Consider the following 13,202-nt stretch of genomic DNA (forward strand, 5'->3'; position numbering starts at 1 on the left):
AACTACTAGTATTTGTTGTAATATTTTCTCTCCATGGAAATGCTTGTTGTAGTCTTGTTGTTGTTGTTGTTGGGTAATTGTGTTTTTTAATTTATTATCACGCTACTATAAATGATCATTGGCACCTGGATATTTCCCATTTGCGATGTATTTGTTAATAATAACTAGCAGTTTCCCGCTAGCTCCACCCGCAATGTACAAAGTATGGTGTTGTTCATTACTATCCTCACGGATGTATTTGCAAAGTTTCGAGTTAATGAAATAAAGCACATGATCTGCTGTAGTAATAGAATGTAATATTATGTCAACAAAACACCTGAAAATACATCACCCAAATAAATTGAATTAAACGTTCCTTGGAACAACACTACGCGCCGAACTGTTAAAAAGTCCTTCAAAGATCTTCGTCATGGAGACAAATGTACTCATAACTTTTCTCAGAATCTACCAATGTAAGTAGTTATTACCTCAAAAGAAAGGGCTTGATCTACTGAGTGGTTTTAGACCAAAACGAACTGCGTACCTGAATTAGAACGAAGGATATGATTGCTTCAATGAGAAAAAATGTTGAAGAAATGAGACGTCTAATTGAATGTGCACGCATAATTTTCCTCAGCATCAACCTATTTATATAGGTAGTTAAGAGCTGAAATGTAAGAACTTGATCCGCTGAGTGTCCTTAGGGAAAAACAAACTCCGTACCTCAGTTAGAATCAAAGATATGATTGCTTCAAAGAGACAAAACATTGAAAAATCAAATAATTTGAGGAAGGCGTAAGGTAAGTGATTTATAGTACCTGATGACAAATCTGTGCATGAATACTTTTCAGTTTAAAAAAATGAAGGAAATCGACCGGACTGACTGACTTTAGGTTTCATAAACTTTTTAATATATAGATAATAATAATAATAGGGCCTAATAATAATAATAACAACTTGCCAAGAAGGGGGAAAACAAGGTTGTCCTTGGCCTTGACCTCACCATATACATTCAGAGAGTTCTCTGCAAAACATTATTTAACAATGCATTCTTCATTACACGCTTAGTCTGGTAAACTGTGGAAAAAAAAAAAACAGTGACGAAAGGCGAGGAAAAGAATGCAGCTGACTTACGTCTCGGCTAGGGTCACGTAATAAATGAACAGTCCTTTTATTTCTGCCAAGTGGACACATTTTGGTTGAAAGGGACAGAGGTCGCAAACAATTGATGCCGTTAGTATTGGAAGAGAAATGAAAGAATAAAAGCTAATTCGTGTGCTTCGTTTCGGTGGACGCCTATCGCATTCCAAAGTTCTATACGTCTCTGCTTTGACGTCACGCGATGGAGCTTCAGATACCTTCTGGATTAGAGAGCGGAGAGGGGTAATTCCTTGAGCGCACGCGCTGTGCCCTGGTCACACGGGGTGGAAAAAAGGGATTGTGGTGCTAAAAATAGCTTCCCCGTCGTCCCTCCCGGCCTATTAATAGAAATCTCCCTCCCTCCCTTGAGGTAACCAAGACAAGGTACATCCAATATGAATGAGGCAGGGAACCCTCCTCATATTATTTATAGACATGGATATCACGGAAGGAAATGCTCATTCAACCAGCCACTCGTAAGGCGCGCTTAATGAGAGCTACCGTATCTCCTGTGACGTCATCGCGTACTCATCCTTGTGTGACGTCACACCAACATTGCTGCCATCAGCAGAAAAACCTCAAACAAGCACTTTCGTACTACTTGGCCAAAATATAGTCTTCGTCAGAATTTTTATGTGCCTTTTACTTCCAATACAACATCGTACATACAGCCTCGATAGGGCTTTCGTACAAGGACAAGTAACATAAATCATTTTACATTTGTATTCAATTTTATACGCCTGGAACTAGAAATGTTAAAAAAAGCAATGTGTACAAACCCTGTTGTCTTATCAGCGAATTCTTTCCGATAATTCCAGTGGCGTATTCTGGGATCAAGACGTGGGCTACCACTAGACTTGGTTTACCCCTTTTCGATAGTTGGTTTAGTGAATGTCAAGCTTTTTAGTGTTCTGAGCTGCAGCCAACAGCCAAAGGAAAAGCCTTCTGTGTTGTCAGCGCTGTTTCAAAAACTACTGCTCTGGCCTCTGCTACTATCAATACTCAATAGCTGATCAGTGCAGATAGTAGACTAAGGTTTAGCAAATTAAAGCCCGGCTTTGTGGCGAAATGGATAGAATGTTTGCCTTTGGCCCGATGGACCCGGTTCGATTCTCAGAATCAACCCCCTCGTACGATTAATTCCCCTGGCTTGGGGACTGGGTGTTTATAACGCCTTCGCCATTCATTTCTTCCTCATTAGGTCACAACAACAACAACAACAACGCGCCACAGCAGCCAGTGGAGGTTCCCGCAGCAACGTGTAGCACGTGCTATGAAGGTCACGGTCACTGAGGTACGATTCACCCGCTCCCCGCGCGCTTTCATCTCTGGCAGTCTCACCTCACTCATACCACCCATACTGTGCAGTCCAATACTAAATGATTTTCAATTCTATAATCACGCCGTACTTCTATTCAATTGTAATACATGTGTAATTATTTAGTTCTTCTTCCGGATCGAACCGTGTCGTTAGTTTTCTGTACAGTTTGCCGACGTTTCGAATATATTGCAGTATTCTTGGTCACGGCGACTAAAATACCCCTACTCGACCCGAGGTATTCAGTCGCCCAGGCAGCAATCAAACTTCAAATATGTGTAATTATTGATCAGTGGAGAATCCTTTCTCGTGGACAGTCGGGATTTTCTTCTGATGACGCAGACCGCAGTTCGCTGCGAAACGTAAAGAATTACACCTTATTTTCTTGACACTGCACAAGCCCAAAAGCCAATATCATGTCTATGTGTAATTGCTGTTCCTTTGAGCACTTTTTTACTGTATAATATTGAATCTAAAACTCAAAAAGACACTTATTACCGCACTTACGTTGGTAGACTGTGAACATTTATTTATCTCTCTGTCGAAATTACCATTTTGTAGCCGTTACTTCTGTTATTGTTTGGTTTGTTTCTTAGTTTTGATGCGTCACTCAAACCCGGGCACTTGTTGCGTAGTTAGGTTTTACCTTTATCGCTTGTAATGTTAAGCTGGTAGTAAGCCCAACCTATAGTACTGTAAGCTGTAGTGTTAAGCACTGCAGATACTTAAGAATGTTAAACTAGTAATATTTCTTGTAATATTTTCTCTCCATGGAATTGCTTGTTGTACTTTTGTTGTTGTATTTTTGTTTTATTTTTGTTTTTGGGTAGTTTTGTTTTAACGTTACCTTAATATCACACTACTGTAAGTGACCGTTGCCACCGGGATATTTCCCAATTGCGATGTACATGTTAATAATAATATATATATTTACATTTTTTGCCCTCCCCACCACCCCCACTTTTAATACTCAATCGCCGCTACTGTTGGGAGCGGTAGAATACATGCACAGTATTCATTGTTTGTCGTGAATGGCAACTAAAAGAGAATACCCCAGGGGCTCTAGACATGAGAGTGTTGGTAATCTGACATTAGGTCCACTTGCTTGTTCCAGGCTCCTTACTTTCATCTTTCCTCCCCGACCCCCGTTGGTGAACTCTTGTTCCCTTCGTGCCCTGGCGGTATTAGATTTTGGAGTCCTAGGGCGCCTTTCATGTTCACGTCCTTCGTGGCCCTTCCTTTCTTTCGTCGATACCTTCTTTCTTCTTTTTTTGCTAGTTGCTTTACGTCACACCGACACAGATACGTCTTATGGCGACGATGGGATAGGAAAGTCGTAGGAGTTGGAAGGAAGCGGCCGTGGCCTTAATTAAGGTACAACCCCAGCATTTGCCTCGTGTGAAAATGGGAAACCACGAAAACCATCTTCAGGGCTGCCGACACTGGGATTCGAACCCACCATCTCCCGGATGCAAGCTCACAGCCATGTCCCCCTGACCGCACAGCCAACTCGCTCGGTCCTTCATTCTTCGAAGTGCCTGACTTATTCCACATTTCCTTTAGCTAACGTTAAGAAACGATGGTTGCCTAGTTTTAATTTCTCTTAAAACAATAACCAGGCAAATGCTGGGGCTGTACCTTAATAAAGGCCCGTTCATGTGCCATCGTCGCCATAAGATCTATCTCTAACGATGTGACTTGCTTAGGGAAAGAAGATTCCTTGGCGAAAATCAGATAATCATAAATATGTCTCCCGGTCATGGCCATCTATCAACGGCTGGCAATTTCAGATGGCAACCGACCATAAGACATCGCCTGTACGGTTGCTAGGTAAAGTTGTCTGACCATCTATCCTTACCTTAGACCGTCTCCATGGCTAAATGGTTAGCGTGCTGGTCTTTGGTCACAGGGGTCCCGGGTTCGATTCCCGGCAGGGTCGGGAATTTTAACCATCATTGGTTAATCTCGCTGGCACGGGGACTGGGTGTCTGTGTCGTCTTCATCATCATTTCATCCTCATCATGACGCGCAGGTCGCCTACGGACGTCAAATCAAAAGACCTGCACCTGGCGAGATGTCCTCGGACACTCCCGGCACTAAAAGCCATACGCCATTTCATTTAATTTCTGTACCTTACATCACTGCCTGCACGGTTGCTAGGTTACGTTGTCTGACCATCTATCCGTACCTTACATCACTGCCTGCACGGTTGCTAGGTTACACTGCCGTCACACATTTTGTCGCGTCACGTTCCACAAATTTTCAGATTATTATTATTATTATTATTATTATTATTATTATTATTATTATTATTATTATTATTATTATTATTATTATTATTATTTCGTATGGCAAAAACAAGGATACATTATAAGTACATGTTAATACATGTTTCTTAAATAAGTATGTGATTTACAAGTCAGCATTCAAAACTTAATGTCCAGACTTCTCAGCCAGTCCACTGCTTCTGTAGAGGCACTATGTAATTTTTTAATGGATCCATTGAATCTTCTTTTTGGGCAGTCCATAACAATGTGCTGGATGGTCTGAGGCACATTATCACAGTCGCAGAATGGGTCTTCAGATTTTCCCCACTTGTGAAGCCAGAATTTACACCTTCCATAGTTTGTTCTGATTCTGTTTAGAGATGTCCATTCCCTTCTCGGTAAGTTGAAACCAGGAGGAGCTCTACAAGGATGGTGGATTAAACCCAGGTGGTCAGGATTTGAAGAGGTCCATTCTTCGCGCCAGATCTCATCAGCATCTAAATGTTTTCCAGGAGCTTCTCGCCTAACTTCCATGATGGGTTTCTGGACTTTAATCTCTTCGGTTTCTGAGGGTTGCAGTCCTGATGTAGAGGCAGTTGAGGGTTACTGCGACATTTCTGCCATTCTCTCACTAGAGCCAGTTCTCTTCGTATGTGAGGGGGATGGATGTTGGATAAAACGGGTAACCATTTTAGGGGTGTCGATTTGATGGTGCCTGATACTGTCCTCATGGTATCATTCAGTTGTGTATCAACTTTTGAATATATACACTGTTAAGCCACACAGGACAGCAGTATTCTGCAACTAGATAGATCAAGGCAAGAGCTGATGTTCGTAGTACTGTCGCGTTTGCTGCCCATCCTGTTCCACTGAGCTTGTGTAATATGTTGTTTCTTGTTTTTATCTTGGCTGCAGTGTTAGAGAGATGTTGCTTATATGAAAGTGTCCGATCCATTGTGACGCCCAGATACTTTGAATATGGGTTATACTTAAGTTTTTGGCCTTTGAATTCGACTTGAGGTACATAGTTGGCTTTTTGGTTGTCTAGGTGGAAGCAGCTTACTTCAGTTTTGTTCAAGTTAGGTTTGAGTCGCCAAGTACTGAAATGTTTGTTCAGGTTATGGAGATCCTTTGTGAGTGTAATTTCTGCTGTTTTGAAGTCACTCGATTGGGCAGCCAGAGCTATGTCATCTGCATATATGAATTTCCTGAAAGTAGTTTCTGGAAGATCTGCAGTATAGATGCTGAATAGTAGAGGAGCAAGAACTGATCCCTGGGGTAAACCATCATTTAGTATATAGGGATTACTCTTATTGCCGTGTAAATGTATTTCGAACGCTCTATTGCATAGCATGTTGTTCAGCAGTGTTGCGAGGTTCTTACATGGAATGATCTTCAAGAATTTCAAAATCATCCCTTGTCGCCATACGGTGTCATAAGCTGATGTCAAGTCCACAAAAACAGCGATTGTCTTCTTCTTGTCTTGAAATCCGTTCTCAATGTGGCTGGTGAGTGCCAAGACCTGGTCACAGCAGCTTCGGTTAGGTCGGAATCCTGCTTGTTCAGTTGGTATGCGTTGGAAGGCTGTGGTTGAGATTCTGTTGTAAATCATTCTCTCCATTAACTTGTAGCAAATACTTAAGAGTGCTATTGGTCTATAATCTTCAGGACTATCTCCACTTTTTCCGGGCTTTAGAATGGCAACTATTTTAGTTCTCTTAAGCAAAGATGGAAGCCTACCACTTCTTAAGATGTCATTAAAGAACATAAGTAACCAGTGTAGGGTTCTAGGTCCTCAATGTTTCAGGAATTCTGGATATATCCCATCCACTCCTGCTGCTTTGCCTGGTTTTATTTCTTTTAGAGCTGTTGAGATTTCTGCAGTTGTGAATTCCCCTGACAACTGGGGGGTTGATTCAGTCGAGGATAGCCTAGTTTTTAGCTCTTTCTTGAGTTTTTTGATTCATCTTTATTGACATTTTCTGGTATTTTGGACAGTTTGATGATTCTTTTAGCTATATCTACTGGAGATACCTCTGAGCTCTTATTAATATATTTGGGAGTACAAATACCAAGTTTTCTAAGAAGGGTCCATGATTTTCTGCTTGACTGTTGGAAATTCATGCTTGCTGTCATTGAGTTCCATTAATCTTTTCTGGCATAATCTAGGCTTTGCAATAGTTCATCAGCGACTTCTGTTCTGTTGCTGATTTGGTATTCTTTGTACAGCTCATCACATCTTCTATTCCATCCGGGGATATATTCCTTTCTAAATCCTCTGGGAATGTGTTTCTTTGCTATGGAGCATGTTAAACTAACAAATCGCTTATAGTTGTCCAGTTTGGGTGGAATCCACTGAATATTGTGATCCAACTCTTTAGTAAACGCTTCCCAGTTTGCTCTTTCAAAATTCCAGCGAGGTACAGGTGTTGATCTTATTATTGGGACTTCAATGCCAATTTTTAGAAGAATTGGTCTATGCTGACTTCGGGGAAAATTGTCCAGTACTTTCCTGCTGCATTGTAAAGGTCTTCCGTGCTCGTCCCTTGAAACAAAACAGAGGTCTGGGTTGGTGTCCTTCTTCCATCTTCCTGAGTGAAAGGAGCCTCTCTCTTTTGCATCGTACACAAGGAAAACATCTTCTGTTTCAGACCATTCTAACACACCAAGACCATCTGAATTAGTATCTTCATACCCCCAGGAAGTACTCCTACTGTTGAAATCTCCCATAATGACTGCCGGATGATTTACATTCTTGATGGCTTCATTACACGAAGGTTGAGATGGTGGTTTGTAAATGTTTACTATTTCCAAGTCTGCAACTTTAATCCTGGTGGTGAAAATGTTATCAGAGCTGATGTCAAGAATTTTTACTTGCTCAATATTATTTCGAATGTGCGTAGGGATGCCATAGGTTTTATGGAAGGTAGCTGCAACAAGATTGAATCCTGGTAGTTTACAGCTGGAGTGAAGTTGGTTCTCATTCTCGCAATGTGATTCTTGAAGTAGTACAACATCTACATGGTTGTCGTTAAGCAGTTTTAAGAGGTAGTCACTTTTGGATCGGCTTATACCCTCAACATTCAGTTGTAGGACCTTCAAAGTGGGCCCAATGTCCTTTGTTTGGCTCTGAAAAGAGCCATTTTGATTGGAATAATTGTCCGTCATTATAGTCAAAGCTAAATATATCCTCTATTTGCTGGGATATCCGTTAAGCAGAGCCATAAAACATATTTATGTCAAAAAAGTAATAACCACCAACTTATTTTGTTTCTAGTATTATTGCTAACATGTATCTGTCAAACTGCATGTAATTTTAACATTCAGTGAGTGATTGAGTAAGTGGGTGATGTGGGTGTAATTTTTACTTGAATTGTGATCGGTGAAAAAATGGCAACTTTTTTTGTTGTTAAATTGTGTGATGTATAAACATTGACTTTTCACGGCCTCATTGTACTCGAAATGCATTCCATTAACGTATTTGGTCGGCTTCAGTACATATAGAACGTATTTACTCTGCCCGCATGGACGACTTGCACGCACTCTACACTCTACACTGTGACGGCAGTAGTACCAGACCTGAAGCTTAAATCTTTCCCAACGGAACAAACTTGACCTAGATCACCATAGATCGGGTTTGATTCCCGGTCGGGTCGGAGATTTTAACCTTAATTGGTTATTTCCACTGGCTCGGGGACTGGGTATGTGTTTGTCGTCTTTAAATAGAAAATAAAAGGAAAAGCAAGTGAACGATGATAAAAAATAAGAAAAACATCAGAAAAAGATTAAAAAATAAAAAAGAAACTGGATAGAGCAACAGACTCGAAAGAGGGAGTTTGTGGGTTCAGTTCCTATTGGTGTCCATTAAGCCATTTTTGTTCTGTACTCAGCCTTAATATATGTACCACACAGTAGGTACTGAATACTATTTCTTTTAAAAAATTCGAGCGGGTTAGCTGTGCTTTTTATAGTATGTAACAAGTTACCTCTGCAACGATTATGTCCACCCTGTTGTTAATAATAGTATAATATTCCGTTATTCCAGCCTGCCCCATGGTGTAGGTTTTGCGTACCTGCCTCTTACCCGATTCCAAGCCAGGTCAGAGAGTTTTACCTGGATCTGGGGGTTGGTTCGAGGTCCAATCTGCCTACGTGATTAGAATTGAGGAGCTGTCTGACGTTGAGATAGCTGCCCCGGTCTAGAAAGCCAAGAATAACGGCCGAAAGGATTCGACGTGCTGACCACACGACATCTCGCAATATGCAGGCCTTCCCGCTGAGCAGCGGTCACTTGGTAGGGCAAGACCCTTCAGGGCTGTAGTGCCATGGGTGTTAGTATTCCGTTATTCCAAATATTATTTATTGTATCACAACACTTTTACCCTACTGTAGGTAAAAATAAATAAATAAATAAATAAATAAATAAATAAATAAATAAATAAATAAATAAATAAATAAATAAATAAATAAATAAATAAATAAAAGAAAGATAAGTAGGTTAGACAAAAGGACGCATCCTCAACCCTTCATCATACCTCCACCGCTAAAATTTTCTCAACCGCTCGTTTTGTAGGGTTCCCCTAGAAAAAAAAAATAACCAAGGTACCTTGTTAAGGTACTTCCTTCTCACTACCAAATTAAACATTATTTCCTTGCCGAATTCCTTCTTCCATCACTCCTCCAATCCCAGTCCCCCTCATGCCCAGCCAGTGGGCTTAATCCACGAGGTGATCACCTCACCCTTCAGATGCAGAATGACACCATGTAGACAGGTCAGTCTTTGAAAGCTACACATTTCTAACTCATTTTCTTACCACTTACACCGACACAGACAGGTCTTATGGCGACATGGAATGGAAAAGGAAAACCATCTTAGGGTTCGAGTTTTGTGACACATGTCGATTTGACCCAATGTTACGGCTGAATATCCTTCATGACGCTAACTTCATGTGTTGCGATGCATTCGCTATTGCGTGTTTTTATAGCGGTTGATAGTATGGTACGTTCTACGTAAATGAAGAGGTGTGGTATGAAACCCACAAACACTCAGTCCTCAGTCCGGAGGAATTAACCAGTCACGACTAAAATTCATGAAATCGAACCCAGGACCCTCTCAAACGAAGGCTTCTATGCTTACCATTCAGCGAAGGAGGCGGACAAGATTTGCACAATATCAGTTCTTCAATAATATTTCAAGTTTCAAAATAACGCCTTTAAACTTGAAGCAATCTCTTTCAATGAATATTCTTCTTAAGCCGTCGTCTCCAAACGGAGGTAGACGATCCACACGGCCAGCTCCGATCTTGACGTTGCAGCCATGCCATGTGGATTTATTGGAATATCTCTCAGGATATTTAATGCAGTGGTTTCCCGTTGCCTTCTGCATCCTAATGCCGTTGAACAAACTGGTTCCTCCGCCTTTGGGAACAATTTCTTGTCCCCAGGACAATAGAGTGCCCTTACCCATACCCGCTCATCCACTCTCAAAGAGACTGTTGGCACTTGGTATAGGGGATCTCCTTATACCAGGAGATAATTGGTCCCTTCATTCGTTAGCCGCCTGCGTTGCCCCCTCTCTACCGCGGGGAGGTGAATGTCAGGATTTCACCGTCATTGAAACAATGAAGGAACTAAATGCAGTTGAATTTGACCAGCTCACAACAATACGCTCGCAGTTACACTGCTGTGCAAAACTTAAGGACGAAAGTAACTTTCGCATGTTTTGTCAATGCCAAGTAACATAGCTCGATGAAAGATGAACCATACATAGGGAGAGCAGCTACAGTACGGTACGGTAGGCAGCTGAAAGGAATATGAGATGAGAGGAACAGAAATTACACTTTTATACAAAGACAATAAATCACACGTAAATCATCGCGACTCATGATGGTCCCATGGACATCACAAAAGAAGGGACATGGTTCTTGAAAGGGTGTGTGATCAGTCTGATCACCATGAACAGCGATGCATGCTCTGCAACGTGTTCCTATGCTGGCCACAAGACTGGTAAGGATTTCTTGTGGTAGAGCGTTCCATTCTTTAACCAGCGCGGTTGACAACTGCTGTAAGGTCGTTGATGCATATGGACGTGCTGCAATACGTCTGCCCATCATGTCCCATACGTGATCGATGGGATGTAAGTCGGGGGAACGGAAAGGCCCGTCTATTCGCAGAATATCCCCTCGTTCCAAGAGCTCCTCCACCAGCGCTGTAAATACGGTCGTCCACTTTCATCCATAAAAATGAAGCCAGAATCGAATGCACCCCTGAAAAGACGCACATGTGGAAGGAGTACACTGTCACAATAACGCTAACCGGTGAGTGTACCCCGTTCAAAGATTTGGAAGTTGGTACGCCCATGCAACATTATGTCTCCCCACACCATAATATTTGGATCACCAAAATGATCATGTTCGAGAATGTTCATGGTGTAGTACGTGTTTCCACCTCTCGTCAGATGAGGGTACGTCCAGAATCACTACTCAGACTGAATCTGCTCTCATCTGAGAAGAGCACGCGACCCCACTCCTCGTCGGTCTGGACCTGACGCTCTTGACACCATCGCAAACTGTGCCGCCGAAGTGCGGGTGTCAACAGAGCATGTAAGGACACGGAGTCTTGAACTACTTTTCTTTACTATGTAAGGTTTTTTTGTTTTGTTGAAGTTGGTAACATATGTACATAGCAACAAATACAGTAGAGACTACTGTATTTGATAGCAACAAGCGTATTAATCTTGTTTAATGATGAGTTGTTAATAGTGTCAGTGTAAACATTTAAAGTAATAAAAGGTCTAGGTGGACGTGAATATTATATTGGACCACATCCAGACAATAATATTAACAAGAGTGGTACATATTTAACCTGTATTGACCGCTTCACTTCCTGGATGGAAGTTATCCCCCTTGAAGATGCAACAGCGGAAAAAGTGTCAAAAGCTTTCTACCATCACTGGATTGCAAGATTCGGCGTTCCGTTACGTGTAATCACTGATCGAGGAGCACAGTTCAGATCTCAATTGTTTCAAAACTTGGCTATAATTTGTGGGATAAAACTTCAGCATACTACACCATATCATCCCCAGTGTAATGGCAAAGTTGAGAGACTGCATAGGACTCTGAAGTCAGCTATCAAGGCCCATAATACCACTAAATGGACAGAAATCTTACCTACTGTCTTACTAGGATTGCGGACTGCGCTTCGAGAAACGTCAAGCCACTCAATTGCACAGATGGTATATGGGAAAACTATCAAACTTCCAGGTGAATTTTTTGAGGAACCAACAGCCAAAATTGATCCTGATACGTTTGCATCTGATTTACAAGAGCAAATGCTAAAGCTAAAACCCAGTACACATACATGCACCACGTCAAGATCAGTGTTTGTTCCAAAAGATCTACAGACCTGTACTCATGTATTTCTAAGATGTGACAGGGTCAGAAAACCCTTAGAACCCACTTATGAGGGCCCTTTCCCTGTTATAACACGGCACGACAAATATTTCACCATTAAGATCAAGGGAAAACTTGCTAATCTATCAGTGGACAGACTGAAACCAGCTTACCTGTTGCAGGAACAAGATGGTTCATCTGAGAGCAACCCTATACATCTTCCAAAGGACACCCAACCTCAACACACTGTTGATAAGTCAGCATCAACCACCAGAGTGTCAAGGTCAGGCAGAACAATAAAATTTCCTGCTCGCTTCTTAGAGCAAGTTGTTCATTTTAAGAATTAGTGACTAGTATCATCAAGAATTTTTTTTTAAAACATTGTGTTATGTGTATTTATTTTTGTGTTTCTTACAGACACACTCCTCACTATCATGGACTATAATTTGTTCGTAACACAGTTACTGGAGGGGGAGTAGTGTAAGGACACGGAGTCTTGAACTACTTTTCTTTACTATGTAAGGTTTTTTTGTTTTGTTGAAGTTGGTAACATATGTACATAGCAACAAATACAGTAGAGACTACTGTATTTGATAGCAACAAGCGTATTAATCTTGTTTAATGATGAGTTGTTAATAGTGTCAGTGTAAACATTTAAAGTAATAAAAGGTCTAGGTGGACGTGAATATTATATTGGACCACATCCAGACAATAATATTAACAAGAGTGGAAGGAGTACACTGTCACAATAACGCTAACCGGTGAGTGTACCCCGTTCAAAGATTTGGAAGTTGGTACGCCCATGCAACATTATGTCTCCCCACACCATAATATTTGGATCACCAAAATGATCATGTTCGAGAATGTTCATGGTGTAGTACGTGTTTCCACCTCTCGTCAGATGAGGGTACGTCCAGAATCACTACTCAGACTGAATCTGCTCTCATCTGAGAAGAGCACGCGACCCCACTCCTCGTCGGTCTGGACCTGACGCTCTTGACACCATCGCAAACTGTGCCGCCGAAGTGCGGGTGTCAACAGAGCACAAGGTAATGGTCTTCGGACAAACAGATCACCCTCATGCAGTCGCCGTGCCACTGGGGAGTC

Source organism: Anabrus simplex, chromosome 3 (assembly GCF_040414725.1).
Source record: "Anabrus simplex isolate iqAnaSimp1 chromosome 3, ASM4041472v1, whole genome shotgun sequence".
NCBI lineage: Eukaryota > Metazoa > Arthropoda > Insecta > Orthoptera > Tettigoniidae > Anabrus > Anabrus simplex.